The following is a 6,481-nucleotide window of genomic DNA, read 5'->3' as shown; positions in this document are numbered from 1 at the left end:
CAAAAACAGATGTGTAGATGCATCTGGGGCCTCTTGTGGATCGATTAACTTTTCCATATGTTAGAAAATTGCAGACTCTTTGGGTGTGCCAGAATATTTCAAATCAGCTTTAGGGATGATGAATCTGGAAAGTTATGCCAAAGTGATAAACTTATAATTTTATTGGGGGGAAAAGCTGTGGGCCAAAAGTGTAAAAAAGAGAAACATGTTGTCATGTCCGAAATGAGAGTGCTTGCAAATTTGGTTCTTAGAATGAGAACTTTATCTCTGAACGAAAAGCTTTGTGGCCATAGTGTACTATTTTGATACTCTATGTGATTCTGTGAAAGACCTCACTACATTGGAAACTGGAGAAGTCAAATCTGGCTTAAAATTGAAGATCGGCTTTTTGCTGAGGAATATTATAAAGATTGCCAAAGGTAATTATATTCAATCTGGTGAAATGGAGAAAGCGGTCGAGATTGATAGGTTTTCTGCTGTACTAGATCTCAATTGGGACTATATCTTTTACTTTGCGCAAATCATGATTTTTGAATGACTTAAAATTCGTCACTTTAAGAAAATATAAACGTCTCTTGTCGTACCTAATTAGATATTTTCCCATCATATTGGGATCAATCTGCCTTTGTTTATTCCTTTATTTTTATATGTGTATTACAAACACATCATCACTTTCAATACATTTTTCTGAGAAATAATATATTTATATTGTTTTTGTTTTGTTGCTTTTTAAAACTTGGGTGGTACTTGAGTGGGCACAGATCCCTCAACAGAGAGGGTGCAGAAATTTATTCACTGTGGTGTCCCGCCCATAGTGGGCAGGGAGGTACTTACTGTCTTCTCTAACTTGCTTTCCTGCATTTTTCTTGGAATGGGATTACTTGGTTTTGCCCTGATGCCTGGCTGGGAGGGAAAGTCAAATGCATTGTTATTGTTTTGGAAGATGAAATTTTTTCCCTTGAAAGTCATCTCTCTGTTATGTATTATTATACTTGATATTTTGAATGTATAATGCAAGCATTTGAGTGTATTCCTCTTAGTGGGATCTTGTGCTGGTGTCTGGGTGAGATTTTTAGGTGATCTCAATCTAAGTACACTGATAGTGTGCTCTTGGAATCTATATCTGTTCCCTATTTTAACCATTCTCCTTTGTCTTTCTTTTTCCTCAAGTCCTTTTAATTGTACATCTAGATTGTTTTGACTATCCAATCTTCTTCTTTTTTACTGGCGCTGATATGACCTACTGGGTGCGGTTCCTGACGTTCCATAGTGGGCAGGGAGGTACTTATTGTGTCTTCTATCTCCTTGTGTCTGTTTTCCAATTGTATTCTGTCTTTGTCTTGGAATGAGATTACATGGTTTTGTCATGGTACTGGCCATAGTCCTTGACTGGGAAGGAAACAGTCAAATGTATAGTTAGTTTTGGGAGATTGCGATACTTTTTTGCTTGTAAATCATCTCTCTGTTGTTAGTTAGGTAATCTGTTAACAATTGAGTGCGTTCCTCTTAGTGGAACCCTGTGCTGGTGTCTGGATGAGACTTTAAGGTGATCTCAAACTGAGTACAACGACAGGATGCTCTTGGAATCTATACCTGTTTCCTATTTGTACCATTCCCCTTTGTCATACTTTTTCTTGGGTGCTTTAATTGTAAATCTATTGTAAATCTTTTGACTATTCCATTTCTTTTTTTTACTGGCACTGATATAACTTTAATGTGTTGCAAGCGCCGTAAAACACTTAAAAACAAAACAATCAAAACTGTGGTTTCCGTGCCAACATGTAACAGGCTACTAATACTACTAAGGCAGTCTGGAGTTGTTGAGACCCCCAATATTTTGAACGTGCACTGCTTATCTCCATCCACACCTAATTCAATCTGCAGGCTGTTGTCTTTGTCCTTTATGTCTTTCCTTACACTTACATGCTCAACAGAACATAAATTGACTTTGACGCGACCATGTACCAATGCTCTTTTTGGTGACAATATAATACATTGGTCTATTTAGTGAATGAAATAAATAACCAGTGTTTGGGAGACACATGCATATTTTATTTGTTTCCCCAATACTGGAAATTAATCAATAGAAATATGTCACCATAATTATCATTTGTACACGGTCACCTCAAAGCTTATATTTCGTTTAGTACAGGAGAGGTTGCCCTAATACTGCTATTTTTATTAGTAAATATTAGGGCGACCAATTATTTTTCTATGTTTCACAAAAATGTCAACAAAGGACAAAAAAAAGTCTTTTTTGATGTCAGTCAAAGTCTGGAGACTACTATCTGTGCAATTTATTTCATTTCATGTGTAATCTTAGCATATAGGTCTGGTCTCCCTAAGCTTGATTTGCACAATGGTCGCTTTAAGTTGTAATTAGTTAATTATATATATATATATATATATATATATATATATATATATATATATATATATATATATATATATATATACTTGCGATCAACAGAAACTATACACATTTAAAATCGTCGTTACTTTTTTTATCCGTTGGCGTAGTGATGATTTTCACTGAGATGTTTACCATTAGCCTTTCTGTGTACTGATAGTCGGTGTTTTTGTTTTTGACCTCAAATTCGCTCACTACGTCACGCGCGTGCTGCAATGACCTTTTAGTTCCTTACTGTTGACAGGAAGTGCGTATATTAATTTTGTTTGTCATCCATGTCTTCTTGAAACATTTCAAGACAGGAAAACACAATAAAAAATACCATCCATTAATCTACGCGACGCCACGATTTAGTTTAGAACAACGTGCACGTGCCATTGGTCATCTGGACAGTCTGTGACGAATGTCGCAAGAATGATTAATATCACAAGGAGAACTGTATATTCTTTAGTGGATAGAAATTACACAAAGGGTAAGGGACCGAGATCGAACTGGCAGGCCACGAGTAGCTATGAGATCGTTTTACGACGGCGAATGAAACTGCGCGAGCGTTCCCAGGTACATTAACTAGACGACACACAGCTCGTCGCAGATATAGAGAGCATGACATAATCGCAAGACGTCCATTGATGCGACCACCTCTTAGGGGGGTACCGCACTAGGACAGTCCTGTCCCAAATCTATAATATGTATAATCTAGAGAATCCTACCGCACCTATTGGGACGGGATAAAACAATCCTAGCGTGTCCCGAGCCGTTGTGAAATGCTACAAAATCAACGGGACAGGACTGTCCCAGTCCCGTGTTCATATCATTTGTAATAGTAGAAAATATAGCAGCCTTCCGCTTAGGAAAAAAAAGTCCCAGACTTGGCGGCGCCGTGTCAAAGTTGCAATGCCTGTCTTTATTTTCTGCATCTCTATGTTTACTACTACTTCTACTACTACTACTACTACTACTACTACTACTACTACTACTACTACTACTACTACTACAACTACTACTACTAGTACAACTACTACTACTACTACTACTAGTACAACTACTACGACAACGACGAATACTATTACTATTATTACTGCTACTACTGCTATTACTACTACTTCTACTACTACTACTACTACTACTACTACTACTACTACTACTACTACTACTACTACTACTACTACTATTACTACTACTACTACTACTACTACTACTACTACTACTACTACTACTACTACTACTACTACTACCACTACTACTACTACACAGACGACTACTACTACTATACTACTATTACTACCCACACCACACTACTACTACTACTACTACTACTACTACTACTACTACTGCTGCTGCTGCTACTAAAATTTATACTGTTGGTTCTGCTGCTGCTACTGCCACTGATGAGTATACTAATACCTACATTCCTTATATTTTGTATTTATTTCCAATTCCATTGTATTCATTTTCCATCTGTTGTCCACATTTTATGTTATTTCACTTTCTATGCTGCATTACACAATTCCTCCCCGCCTCCCCTCTTTTGACTTAATTAATTACGCACCTTTTATAAATTTCTATCTAGGTGGGGTTCCCGGCCTCTCATAGTGGGCAGGGTGGTCCTTACTGTGTCTTCTATCCCCCTATATCTGTTTTCTAATTTGCTTTCTGTCTTTGTCTTGGAATAAAATTACTTGGTTTTGCCCTGGCCCTGACTGTAGTGCTTGACTGGGAGGGAAACAGCCAAATGCATAGTTATTGTATTGGGAGATGATATTTTTCCCCCATAAATCATCTCTCTGTTATGTATTGTTATTTTGAATTTATATTTTAAGCATTTGAGTGTATTCCTCTTAGTGGGATCTTGTGCTGGTGCATGGGTGAGACATTTAGGTGATCTCAAACTAAGTACATTGATGGTGTGCTCTTAGAATCTACATCTGTTCCCTATTTGAACCACTCCCCTTTGTCTTACTTATTTCCTCAAGTCCTAGAATCTTTTCACTATCCAAATTTCTTCCTTTTTACTGGCCTTGATAAGACATACATGTGTTGCAAGCGCCGTAAAACCCTTAAAACAAAATAAAACAATAAATTTCTATAGCTCTATTTTAATTTGTGCTTCCTCACAAGTAGCAAACAATTTCCTGCCCATCAATGTTTTTGTTTATGCATCTTAACAACGACACTACCACATTATCTCATTCGTCTGTAGTGTTTCATTTATCTTTTTTTGTTGATAAAGGGGAAACCCGAAACGTCCATTTTATCTGTTTTCGTTTATTAAACTGAAGGTTGCATTCAATTTCAAATTGTTATTTATTTATTTATTTATTTATTTATTTATTTATGTATATATTTTTTATTTATTTTAATTCTGAATATAAAAAGCAAGAACAATTCAAAAAATAATTCTATGTGATGAAAACACGTGCAGAATGCATAGCAACATAAACATTTTCGGCAATTTAATAACGTATGTTTATAAATATAATTTAAGAAGTGTCACACATTGTGACACAGCATTAGCGTGTCTAAAACCGGTCGCACATCTATTCGGTAACTTGTGGGATCAATTATCTTTATCGTTTTTTATTTCGGGAATTCTGAATGAAAAATTCTTTTAAAGTAAGTCCTTCTGAGCCACTTGGGCTCATTGTAAGATAAATTAAGTCATTTAGAGCCTTGTAGCCAATGGTACAGGAATTATCCGGTTTCAATAGCGTGAAGCGGACAATTAACGTATTTGTTTGAAAACCTTTGATTACTATCTTAGCTTGACAGGTAACATTTTACAACTGAATGGAGTGAGTGTTTGGAGTAAATTTTCTTGCTCTAGGAAAGAACAAATTGCCTTCAGTCGGAATCGAACATAGAACCTCTGAGTCCAGAGTACAACGCGCTAACCATTCGGCCATCCTGCCTCCTAAGCTTATAAATCCGGAACTTACCCATGTCTGTGTAGCGTTGAGCAGACAGATAACATTAAAAATGTTAAAAATAAAAATCCCTTTATTCACACCATAGGGGAAATTTTCTTCGAGGGTCTATTCCAAAGGAAGACTGGAATAACCCAGGCGTCAGTCGCAGTGCAGCACCGCAAATTGAGCTAGGGCGAGGTGACTTACTGAAGGCCAGACAGCGCAGCAGCGGGTGATCGAACCTGGTACCTTTCGGGTACGAAGCAAAGACCGTACCACCGAGTCATGCTGACCTTCTATTATCTTCTTGAATGGACGCTAGTCCGTCAAAGATTACTTTCATCAGCAAACTGGTACTCATTTGCACCTGGGTAAATTGAGGTGATTCTAAGAAAACATTATAGGATAAGATCGGAGATCACCATAGTCAATGGAATTGACTATTGAGCAATCTTTGGGTCAGTAAAGGATGCACGCAATATTGTTTTCTCTTTCCATTTGTCTTTTTTTCTAAATAGTAAAGCACAGAAATATGCTACCTCTCTTTCATCCATATTGATAATGCATTTGCGCAAGCGATACGTCAGGTGTGTCCTGGGACAGTCCTGTCCTGGTGCGTTACCCCTTTTGAATAGAAGATTTCTTCAGTGGGACAGGACAAATTCGTCCCAGGACAGTCCTGTCCTAACGAGGTTATATTAGGGTGAGTCATAATGCAAAGGTGTTTATTTTCCTATTAGGGTTAGTTAAAGGTACTCTAGGTTTTACTTTTTCTTGGGGTTAGTTGAAATAATATTATTTATCCCTTTGTAGGAGCTTTCGGAAGGTCTCCCAAGTCAAGCGTGGTAAAGACTTGTGACTAATTGATATTGATATCTACTGACTGATAAACTAAAATCATGCCAAATAAAGCATGGCAGCGACGACAAGCACATCGTGTGCATCTAATCGTAATCAAGCTAATCAAGAAAATGATTCAGGCAATATCGAATGAAAATAGTTCTTTCCCCGCGAAACTGCGGACTTTTTACTAGTATATATATATATATATATATATATATATATATATATATATATATATATATATATATATTATATATTTTTTAAATTTATATAAATATACATACACACACACACACACACATATATATATATATATATATAT

This window comes from Berghia stephanieae, chromosome 11, assembly GCF_034508935.2.
Source record: "Berghia stephanieae isolate SIO BIC M18660-M18661 chromosome 11, UCSD_Bste_1.3, whole genome shotgun sequence".
Taxonomy (NCBI): domain Eukaryota; kingdom Metazoa; phylum Mollusca; class Gastropoda; order Nudibranchia; family Aeolidiidae; genus Berghia; species Berghia stephanieae.
Note: the sequence above shows the minus strand (reverse complement) of the source record.